The 12,500-nt window shown below is 39.6% G+C and overlaps 1 protein-coding gene across 1 annotated transcript in view; it reads left to right on the top strand.

Moving 5' to 3' along the window:
* The window catches only part of LOC143026481 (innexin shaking-B-like), a 315,539-nt gene that overhangs the window by 187,199 nt on the left and 115,840 nt on the right, over nt 1-12,500 (top strand). The window lies entirely within an intron of this gene.

Genomic DNA, 12,500 nt, shown 5'->3' on the forward strand with positions numbered 1-12,500 from the left:
GCACATAGGTAAAAATAACAGCAAGTACGATTACAAGTTATTTGGAAATTCGTTAACAAAAGTGGATAGTGAAAAAGATCTCGGCGTAATTATCAGTAACGACCTCAAATCATCCAAGCAGTGTATTTCAGCCTCTGAGAAAGCAAATAAGATTCTGGGATTGATTGCGCGATCTTTTGATTTCAAAAGTCCATCACTCATTAACAAGCTATATAAATCGTTAGTTCGTCCCCATTTGGAATATGCTGTTTCCGTATGGTCACCGAATCTCATTAAAGACATTGACAGACTGGAAAAAGTACAACGGCGAGCCACAAAACTGATTCCAAATATAAAAAATAAATCATACGAAAATCGACTTAAGCACATGAATCTGTTTTCCCTAAAAAAGCGTAGACTCAGAGGTGACTTGATACAGGTCTTTAAGATTTTAAAGGGAATTGACAACATCAAAAGTGACCAAATTTTCACATTGAATGAGAATCAGACAAGAAACAATGGTCTCAAACTGTCCGGAAATAGATTCAATTTGGAAGTAGGTAGAAACAACTTTGCCAACCGTGTAGTTAATGAATGGAATAAACTTCCTGCACAGGTAGTGCAATGTAGTTCAGTTCGAAGCTTTAAGAATCATTTAGATAAATACCTAAGTAAGATGCTGTAATTATTATAATTTATGTTATATTATTTGTTTTTGTTTTGTTATAATTTGTCTGTCTGATTTTCATTTATTATTAGTTATATGTCAATTTATTATCATTTACTATTTACCTGTTTGTTTGTTATTCAACTATACCAATGCATTTATTTATGTATTTTAATTGTTATTTACATTGTTATAGTTTTAATTTATTATTAATATGATTTTTTTTTTTTTTTTTTTTTTTTTTCATCCGACCTAGATATGGATCAAAAGGTCTCCTGTCGGCATGCTTTGCCTTTGTAATCCTTTGTAAAAATATACACACATACTCTTACATGCACACACATACACACACACACACAAACACACACACACACACACATACACACACACACACACACACACAAACGTATACAAAGAAGGAGGGATAAAGAGAGAGTGAGAGAAGGAGAGAAAGAAGAGAAAGAGAGTGAGAGGAAGAGCGAGGAGAGAGAGATTTCACTGAATTTAGGCTATATTGGAGAGGGCATTGTTGAGGAAGACGTTCTGATTTGTATTGAGTGGAATGTCAAGGCGGGAGTGCATGAAAGTGTTGAGGTAAGTGAATAAAATGCCAAAGTCCACGCTCGCCTCTTTGCCACCAAGAGAGCGCCAGAAAGATACATAAAACTGCTTGGTTTTAGCCAAGCAGTATATACCCTTTGGTAACTAAATGTTTTATAGAAACTGTTCGGTTTTAGCCAAGCAATGACGGTAACTAAGTGTTTAATAGAAACTGGATTAAACTCGTCACTACTAAATGGTTACCACAGATGTGTATGGATTCGTTTCTTGTAAACCAGAACTAAATACTTTTCACTTTCTAAATATCTAAACTCGTTTACCGTGAGAGATGTACTGAGGGTCTAGAAAAAATGTCTGATGTTATTAAGAAAAAAATACATGGAAAACAAAACATGCACTTTTACAGCTAAGGGTCTGGAAAGAATGTCTGATGTTATCAAGAAAAGAATATATAGAAAACAAAACATGTACTTTTACAACGGGTTTGCTATATCAGAAAATGACCAAACTATCAGGCATAGAGTGGTTTCGGTTGTGCTGGTCCTCTCCGAGGGAAGACTAACCCTTTGCTTGTTCTTGCAAGCACGACGTAAGAAATAATCTTATAAAGTGAGGCATACCAGAATGATTTAGACAACAAAGTTAAAAATATGCAGTTTAAGTCCAGCTTGTCGTATTGTACCAATGTATATGTACCAAGACTTTACTCTGGAGTGGACAAAACTCACCAACCCACTTCCCACGCGGTGGGAAAAAAAATCGGATGCGAAAAAAAAATCATAATGATAATTAATAAATGAATAACCAAAAACTATAATAATGTAAATAACAAATAAAATACATAAATAAATGCATAGGTATAGTTAAATAATAAACAACAGGTAAATAGAAAATGACAATAAATTGACATATACCTGTAACTAATAATAAATGAGAATCAAACAGACAAATGATAAAAAAAAAATGATATAAAATAAATGATAATCATTACAGCATCTTGCTTAGGTGTTTATCTAAAAGATTCTTAAAGCTTCGAACTCTGCAGGAAGTTTATTCATCCACGAGTTTTTTCTTTGGGGAAGAGAGTACTATGAGTATGAAAACACACAAGTGTTCGATGAGTTGCATTCACCCTTTCCCACCACGCATTTAGTAAGACACCCGACTCATCCCTGTCACCTCAAAGCAGACGATTTATTCCCAGGAGCTACAACGTCGGGCATCTCTTCCCGGGAGATGAACTTGTTGGTTGTAAGGACGAGATATTGCAAGTGGAGCGAGAGATGTTGCAAGCGACGTGATGCATGCCGGAGGTACAATGATAAGCAATACTGTGTCACAGGGCCGAAGCAACAGTAGACGGCACAGAAGCAAGGGCAGAGGGCATTCATAAGTAAACAAGGCAGATTAGGCAGAGGGCATTCATAAGTAAACAAGGCAGATTAGGCAGAAGGCATTCATAAGTAAACAAGGCAGATTAGGCAGAGGGCATTACATAAGTAAACAAGGCAGATTAGGCAGAAGGGCATTCATAAGTAAACAAGGCAGATTAGGCAGAAGGGCATTCATAAGTAAACAAGGCAGATTAGGCAGAAGGTATTCATAAGTAAACAAGGCAGATTAGGCAGAAGGCATTCATAAGTAAACAAGGCAGATTAGGCAGAAGGTATTCATAAGTAAACAAGGCAGATTAGGCAGAAGGCATTCATAAGTAAACAAGGCAGATTAGGCAGAAGGCATTCACAAGTAAACAAGGCAGATTAGGCAGAAGGCATTCACAAGTAAACAAGGCAGATTAGGCAGATGGTATTCATAAGTAAACAAGGCAGATCCAAGCATATCTATCCCCTGCGCTCTCAACCATCCTTCTTTTTTTTTTCTTTTTTTTTTCTTCCTCTTCATACTCTCCTTCCTCCTTCTGTTTGCCTTCTTTTGGAATCCATTTATATACATTTCTCAAATCCACCTCTATCCCCCCCCTCTCTCTCTCTCTCTCTCTCTCTCTCTCTCTCTCTCTCTCTCTCTCTCTCTCTCTCTCGATCTCTCTCTCTCTCTCCTCTCCCTCACTCATCTCATCTCTCTCTTCTCTCTCTCTCTCACTCTCTCTCTCTCTCTCCACTCTCTCTCCCCTCTCTCTCTCTCTCTCTCTCTCTCTCTCTCTCTCTCTCTCTCTCTCTCTCTCTCTCTCTCTCTCTCTCTCTCTCTCTCTCTCTCTCTCTCTCTCTCTCTCTCTCTCTCTCTCTCTCTCTCTCTCTCTCTCTCTCTCTCTCTCTCTCTCTCTCTCCCCTCATTTTATTCCCCCTCTTTCTCATCTTCATTCTATTCTTTACCCCCTTTCTTTTATTTCTCGTTTCTGCCTACTGAAATCTTCTTCCTCTCCTTCTTTGCTCTCTCATCCTCCTCTCCATCCCCCTCCCCCTCCCTTACAGTTATAACCTTTCGGAGCTTTACGCGCCGATTATCGTGTCAGCCTTGCTATTGTTTCCTTGAACATTTTCTCACGCCAAAAGCTACAGGGTGTCCTCAGCGGGTCAGACTCCACTCTCAGTTTTCTCCTGCTCAGTCTTGGAGGATCACATCAAAGAGGTTCTCTCATAGCCTCTGAGCGAAGAAAGGCAAAAGGAGTCTGTGCAAAGACAGACAGACTTGCATACAGACTTCTGGTGAAGAGAGACTCAAATCAACGGCCGGCTCAGAGCGCTGAGGTTCTCCCACAGACTCTGAGCAAAGAAAGGCAAAAGGAGTCTGTGCAAAATCAGACAGACTTACATACAGACTTCTGGTAAAGAGAGGCTCAAATCAACGGCCAGCTCAGAGCACTGAGGTTCTCCCACAGCATCTGAGCGAAGAAAGGCAAAAGGACTCGGTGCAAAGACAGACAGACTCACAGACTTCTGATGAAGAGACTCTCGCCAACCTACATGCAAGGGTAAACTAGAAGGACATTTTGGTCAAGGAAGACCTTGCACAGTTGGCAGGAAAAAGAAAACTCAATCTGAATCGAGAACAAACTTATGGACTTTCTTACCAGAAGGTGTATGATTTCTGTTCAAGAAATAAGTTTTGGTAACCTCAGAAGCGTTTCCAGATTGCACGGCATTCAGAAAAATCCGTGCGCTGGATGAAAGATATCCAGAATTCCAGGTAATTATAAGGTGAGAAAACAGAGGTTGCATCAATTAAATATGTCATGATAAGCAAGTTAGAGCCTTATAATTGGGTAGTTCGCGACATTGAACCACACTATCATCACGTCACACTAATGTGTATATATATATATATATAATATGCAAAGTAGACCACTTGGAAAAAGAAACTAACGAAGCAGAGCGCTTTCGTATATTACATCTTCAGTGCAACAAGTACATAGTGATAGGAATACATAGACATTATATACATGATACAAAGGGGACCAGGACAGTTTTGAATAAGCATACCGACCAATTACCCCCTAGAGAGCGGAAGGTCATTGTCAATTATCTTACGATGGTCGGGCGACATTAGGTCACAGTCGCCAAGGGGAGCGGAAGGTCATTGTCAATTATCTTACGATGGTCGGGTGACATCAGGTAACAGTCGCCAAAGAGAGCGGAAGGTCATTGTCAATTATCTTACAATGGTCAAAGTCGCCAAGGGTCACTGTTTCTATATAAGTAGTAGAAACAGTGACCCTTGGCGACTTTGACCATCGTAAGATAATTGACAATGACCTTCCGCTCTCTTTGGCGACTGTTACCTGATGTCGCCCGACCATCGTAAGATAATGACAATGACCTTTCCGCTCCCCTTGGCGACTGTGACCTAATGTCGCCCGACCATCGTAAGATAATTGACAATGACCTTCCGCTCTCTAGGGGGTAATTGGTCGGTATGCTTATTCAAAACTGTCCTGGTCCCCTTTGTATCATGTATATAATGTCTATGTATTCCTATCACTATGTACTTGTTGCGCGACATTGAACCACACTATCATCACGTCACACTAATGTGTATATATATATATATATATATATATATATATATATATGTATATGTATATACTTAACCACTAGCTAAGTAGCCCCGGTTCACTGTAAAATAATAAGTACGGACGACAGTTAGCAGTCGACTAAGTTCCTCGGGAAGTAGATTAACTTGCAGGTTGGTGAACTTTAAAGGGTCTGTAGCTCAGTCGGTAAGGCGACGGCAGTGAGAATTCACGAGCCCAGGTTCGAATCCGGGGACGACAGTCGGAATTATTTGATCGATATCACCGTCACTGGTGATTCTATTCATGTATATATACATATATATATATATATATATGTATATATATAATTCGACTACATAAAGATACAGAAAAGATCAAGATCGAGAAAGGAGTACGACAAGGCGATATAATTTCACCCAAGTTATTTACAGCCTGTTTGGAAGATATTTTCAGAAGGTTGAGTAGGGAAAAGAAAGGTTTGAAGATTAATGGCGAATATTTGAACCACCTAAGATTTGTGGATGACATTATTCTTATTTCAGAAAGAGCAGAAGACTTGGAAGACATGCTGAGCGATCTAAACAAAGAAAGTCTCAAAGTAGGTTTAAAAATGAATAAGAGTAAAACCAAAGTAATGTTCAACACGAAAGTTCAAAGTAAAGAGATTGTAATTGATGATGAGAGTCTTGAGGAAGTTGAAGAATATAATTATTTAGGCCAGATGGTGAATGTGACGAAAGATCATGTTAATAAAAAAAACGCATTACAATTGGTTGGAAAATGTTTGGTAATTATAATAAGATCCTGAGAGGCTCTCTACCTTTATGTTTGAAACGTAAAGTTTATAATCAATGCATTCTGCCAGCAATAATCTACGGGTGTGAGACTTGGAAGTTGACGAGGGCGATGGAAACGGAGCTAAGGACTGCACAGAGGAGAATGGAGAGATCAATGATGGGAATAACACTGAGAGACCGAAAGAGAGCAAGTTGGGTGAGAGAGCAGACTGGGGTGAAAGATATTGTGGAGGCAGTAAAAGAGAGGAAGTGGAATTGGGCAGGCAAGTTAGTGCGAACGACTGATGAGCGATGGAGCAAGTGTGTTACTGAGTGGATGCCGCGAGATAGGAAGCGTGGAAGAGGGAGACCAGACAGAAGGTGGAGAGACGAGATCGAGAAGTTTGCAGGAGAGACGTGGCAGAGGATGGCACGGTCGTGTGAATCATGGAATGCTATGAAGAAGGCCTTTGTTCAGCAGTGGACTCAGGATGGCTGATTTGATTGATTGATTGATTGAGTGATACATATGTATATATATTATTTATGTACACACACACACACACACACACACACACACACACACACACACACACACACACACACACACACACACACACACACACACACACACACACACACATATGCATGCGTACATGTATTCATGCCTGCATATATGCATATATACATAAACATACGCATTCTTTGCATTTATACACTACTTCCTATTTGCATACGCAGAACTTTAGAATCTCTTGGGTCTGCATGGTAGCCCGTCCGGGCAATCAAGTTGAAAGGATATTCGCAGACTCGCGGTTGCCGTGTAGATTTTAAAGACGCCTAGATAGAAAAAATAACAAAGATAGAAAATTTAATAAAAAAAAAACAAGTGTAACTACATGGACACTGTATTTTATGCGAATGTATGTGGTTGCGTTAGTTTGTCGTTACGTATACGTATTCTTGTTCAGGATTCTGTGTCCACAGGATGTGTGTGTACGTGTAAACGGACTGTGTACTTGTCTATATATATATATATATATATATATATATATATATATATATATATATATATATATATATATATATATATATATATATATATATATATATGTAGTAGCGGATGTGTTTGTGGCGTGCGTGCGTATGTGTGTGTGTGTGTGTGTGCGCGTGTGCACGTGTGTGTGTGTATGTGTGTGCGTGTGTGTGTGCGTGTTCGTATAAGTTTGCAGATGATGGTCACGTACATATGTCCTCATTGTTCTTCTTCTTGTAATTGTGTGTAACATAATTGTATGTGTGTGTGTGTTTGTGTGTGAGTTGAATGTTCTAATACATTGGTAAGATAAACTAAATATCCCACTATCGGAGAAAAGAAAGTTGTTCAAAGATACGTGTAGCATATATCAGTCCAACGCCCCTTTTGTACAACCACGCTGAAAAGGATCACAGATAACGGTAGTAATATATGTATCTTCAAGCAACTCTCTTTTCTCCGATATATATATATATATATATATATATATATATATATATATATATATATATATGTATATATATGTATATATATATATATATGTATATATACATGTATATATATATGTGTGTATATATATATATATATATATATATATATATATATGTGTGTGTGTGTGTGTGTGTGTGTGTGTGTGTGTGTGTGTGTGTGTGTGTGTGTTTTCTTTGATATCCCCGTTCATATATCGAAGATTAACATTAAGAAACAAGCATGAAAATCCGTGAATTAGCCCAATTGAATTGGAAAGAACCCAAATCAAGCATTAGGAAAATATGGAATCATCCTATGCACTGTTTGATTTGAGAAACTATTTTTACTCGGTTTTTGCTCACTCTTCTTTCGAAGCATAATCCGTATCATTGATCAAGGTGTCTCCAACTGTGTGATCTTTCTTCTGTCGTGCAATGAAGAAAGTGACAAGATAAGAAGCTTTTGTGGGACATTTGTCTTACTGGTATAATGCTCCATTTTAATTCAAGAGATAACTCTTTCAGTTTACTTTCCTCTCTCGCGAAAGATTCCACATCCATATATTGCTGTTACGAGTGGGCCTTCTATAAGTACATCTACAATTTTGATGGCTTCAGAATGATTTTCGAGAACCATATGATGCAGCGCGCATTGTTTTAAAAAAAGAGTTGTTGTGCAGTATGCAGGAATAAACCACTACGGAAGAGAAACTTAAGGAAATGAGGTGTTTTCGTATCTTTACATCTTCAGTGGTAGAGTACAAAGATGTCGTTGTAGTCGTCCTTCATCAAGAAGAACTGGACATTGCCATGACATGTCCCACAGACAGTGACGGTGCGAAGGGTTCGTTTTGGTGAGGGCTAGTTTGTAGGTCGCTGAACGCGCTGTTAGTACAAAGGAAAAAGAAATAAAAATGTATACAGGAGGACATAATCCCTCCATAATGAACACTGGGAGGCATACGACAGAGGCCACAAGTTTACCTACAGTCAGAACAATTTAGATTTTTTCCATATAGTTGTCGTCGGCCTTGACTTTCAGAGGTCTAACTTTAAACTTGAAGTTTTATCCAGGGATTATTCCCATAAGGCTCATTATCCACTTGGACGATTCTGCAGCGGCGAACATCTGACGATGTCATTCAGCGTGGAGGAATCTCAGGCATTAAGAGTTTGGATTTTTTTTTTTTTTTTTTTTTATACAAAAAGTAAGATTAAGGCCCATTACCTACCTTCATGGTTTTGTTCTGACTTGCTCCAGATAGTTCTATTCATGTTAGAATGAGCTCCAATCATTAAAGGGTTAAGGTTTGGGAGTTATAGTGTTTAGTAAAACGAGAACCGTGATCAAGCTTTGAAACTTATGGCGTTGGCTGGAGTTTGGTGCAAAGATACAGTATCAAGTTCATGTCTGATGTGTGGGTAGCCTAGATGCGACTGTCTGTGAATTTTGTATAACAGTAAGACGGGGCATCATTAGAAAGAGAAACATTACGTCCAAATACGAGTATAACATCCTCGAGACAAAGAAGGATAAACATCTGATCATTTTTATGACAGTCGCATGCAGGATTCGAACCCACTGCTTTCTGTGAAGGTGATCTTACGGGTGGCCGAAAGCAGTGGGTTCGAATCCTGCATGCGACTGTCATGAAAATGATCAGATTGATGTCGCTGTTACTAGCGAATTTCTCTCAAGGATAAACATTTTGGCATGTTGGTTGCTGTGCAGATATGGTGATGTGCCAATTCGTGATTCCCCCTTTCATTGGCATTCGCAACTCATCAATTCGTTCCTACTGCCGTCAGGAGATTTTATTCAGCCTAGGGAAGCACTACTCAGTGCAGTGCTCAGTTAAATCTATTTCGATCTATGAATGAAACCATGACTGTACAGACAACCAAGGAAAGTGAAAATTAGATTGAAGCCTTTGAGAACTCAATCTTTAGCCATCAAACCGTTTGACGGGGACAAAACGAGACGTACTCTGCTACATGTGAGGTATAGAGTGTTAAATGACCGGTATAGCCAAATGTACTTAATCTAGGATGAAAGTCAAAATAGTGATGGTAATGTGATGTGGTTGGTAGGTGGTATGCTAGACAGATTGGATGAAATTATCTTGGATATAACAGTTAGAACATAAGAACATAAGAATAAAGGAGAGTGCAAGAGACCATAAGGCCTACACTAGGCCTTACAGTCAAGGAAATAAACTTGTTACCAAAATACACACTATGTGAGGACGGAGGCTTTAAGACAACGACGTTTCGCTTGCTTGAGGTTTATTAATAGAAAATTCGTACTAATGAAGGCTCCAGCCGCACATAATGCTTTTTGTTATTGGCTTGTTGGTAACTACCAATTACATACAATTGGAATAATATTCGTTGATATGTATTATTTATTATTATTCATATTATTACAATTTTTTTTCTTTTATTACTATTTTTATCATTATATATATATATATATATATATATATATATATATATATATAATATATATATATATTTTTTTTTTTCCGCATCCGACCTAGTTATAGACCAAAAGGTCTCCTGTCGGCATGCACCACTTTTAGAACCCTTCATCAAGAGAATGAGGGACTGTTGGGTAGGTAAAAAGGAGATGGAGGAGCATATTTCGTGTTCGAGGCTGAGGTTGGGTATATTATCAGCTGACTTGGTGAGACGTGCCCATCCGTGACGTAACGCTACGGGACCACACAGCGAGAGAGAGAGAGAGAGAGAGAGAAAACGTAACTTGCGACGCATTGGGAAGAAAGAAAGTTAACAGAGCAATTAGGAACAAACTTTCCGTCATTTTGCCTCAAGGGGAGACATTTACACAGTATCTGCATTTCCGGACCTCTTTCTCACGCACGTGCGTGCGTGTGAGTGAGGGGTTTGAGTGTGTGTGTGGGGTTTGAGTGTGTGTGCGGGGTTTGAGTGTGTGTGCGTGTGTGTGTGTGTGTGTGTGTGAGTGAGTGTGCGTAGGCGTGTGTGTGTGTGTGTGTGCGCGCGTTCATGTGTGAATCACCATGGTCTTGGATCACGTGTTGGACTCGTGATCGACAGTTATTAACCTCCCGGTTGAGAGCTCAGAACTCGTATGACCGATCTATGGGTGATACTGTGACCTTACACGCACACACACACCCAACTCCCCGCCCACGAGGGAGGTGGAGTAACACCCCGCAGCGAAGCGATAATGAAATTATCTTAGCCCTGGGTGGGAATCGAACCCGGACCGCCGTAGTGGCAGGCGAGACCTCTAACCCCAGTGTCACGAGGTGTGTGCGTGTGTGTGTGTGTGTGTGTGTGTGTGTGTGTGTGTGTGTGTGTGTGTGTGTGTGTGTGTGTGTGTGTGTGTGTGTGTGTATTTACCTAGGTGTATTATACGGGAAGGGAGCTATGCTTGTGGTGACCCGTCTTTGCATCTTTCAGCATCAATTTTTTTTTCTAAAAATCTTGAATGTGTGTGTGTGTGTGTGTGTGTGTGTGTGTGTGTGTGTGTGTGTGTGTGTGTGTGTGGGCTTATTCCCACTTGTATGTGTATATGTATCTCTAAAAAAAATGTGTCAGTCGTACAGTGTTAGAGTGAATACCTACAGATTATAAGGAGGGCATACCGATGGCCCAAACCTACAAAGTTGCAATCTTTCAGCCCCCAAGTAACGAGTGGCTGCGGCCAGAGACTTGAATGCCACGGCCCGAGGCTCAAAAGTAATTCAGTTGTGGTGAAATAATTGGCCTCGACATCCCTCAACCGTCAGAAAACCGTGGCTACAATTTTCCCAAATAGTAAAAATAAGTACTAAAAAAAAAACTGGTACTGGATAGATCTATGTACATTTCTCCGTCTTCGTATAAGTTTTCATACATTAGGTAGTATCCTATGACAAAGAAAAAATGATAAATACCTCCAAAGTACATAAAAAGATAAGATAAAAAATATGGCAAAAGATATCATAAAGGCATGTACCACTCACATAAATATAGACTCCCTGTTATACGAATTCAATGCATCACCTTTAGACATAAGAGCATAAGAATGAAGGAGACTGCAAGAGACCATAAGGCCTACACTATGCAGATAGCAAGGTTTCTTCGCGTTCCACATGTTGACCCAATATGAAAAATATGGCAGCTTCCTCTTCCCCATTCAATATCCACAAAACACAATGTATCGGAGAGAGTAGAGGAAAGAAAGAAAGAAAGAAAGGAATGCTAAGCCTACCATAACATCCAGGAAGAGCCAAGAACCTCAACCCACTACCCACCCAGGTGGTCCCCAACAGTGGGTCACGTTCGTTCGAAGACGCGCTGTGCCTACAAACGAAGACAGCACAGTAGGTACAATTTGCTTGTAAAATTGGGATGTACCAAGATAAGCACAACTCCTCACCCCTCCTCTCTCTCTCTCTTGCTCTCTTTTTCTTTCTCTTGCTCTTTTCTTTATATATGGGGATGACAGGCGGTAATGGACATGGAACTGCTTATTGTAGGCCTCATGGTCTCTTGCAGTCTCATTCATTCTTATGTTCATATGTTCTTATATTGCTCTCTCTTTCTATCTCTTGCTCTTTTTCTCTCTTACTCTTTTTCTCTCTATCTCTTGCTCTCTTTCTATGTCTCTTGCTTTCCTTCTCTCTCTTGCACTCTTTCTCTGTTTTGCACTTTCTTGCACTCCTCTCTCTCTCTTTCTCTCTCTCTCTCTCTCTCTCTCTCTCTCTCTCTCTCTCTCTCTCTCTCTCTCTCTCTCTCTCTCTCTCTCTCTCCCCTCTCTCCCCTTTCTCTTTCAACCTCCTCTTCTTCATTTTCTCCCAACTTTCACCACTGTCTTTTGTTCCCATTTTTAAGCTTCTTTTCCTTCATTTTTAGTCTTCAATCGCGGTTAAAGTAAACTGGTGGAAAATTTTCTTGATTTTTTCTTCTTCAAAATTGTACACTTGCTCTCTGAGTACCACTCAAGGAATCTCCAGAGAAAATGCAGGTCAGGTCTTAAATGAGTTTTGCAGTGACGTAGTGATTTCTTTAG

This window comes from Oratosquilla oratoria, chromosome 6 (genome assembly GCF_046742065.1).
Source record: "Oratosquilla oratoria isolate Oo_2021 chromosome 6, ASM4674206v1, whole genome shotgun sequence".
In the NCBI taxonomy this organism is placed as follows: Eukaryota; Metazoa; Arthropoda; class Malacostraca; order Stomatopoda; family Squillidae; genus Oratosquilla; species Oratosquilla oratoria.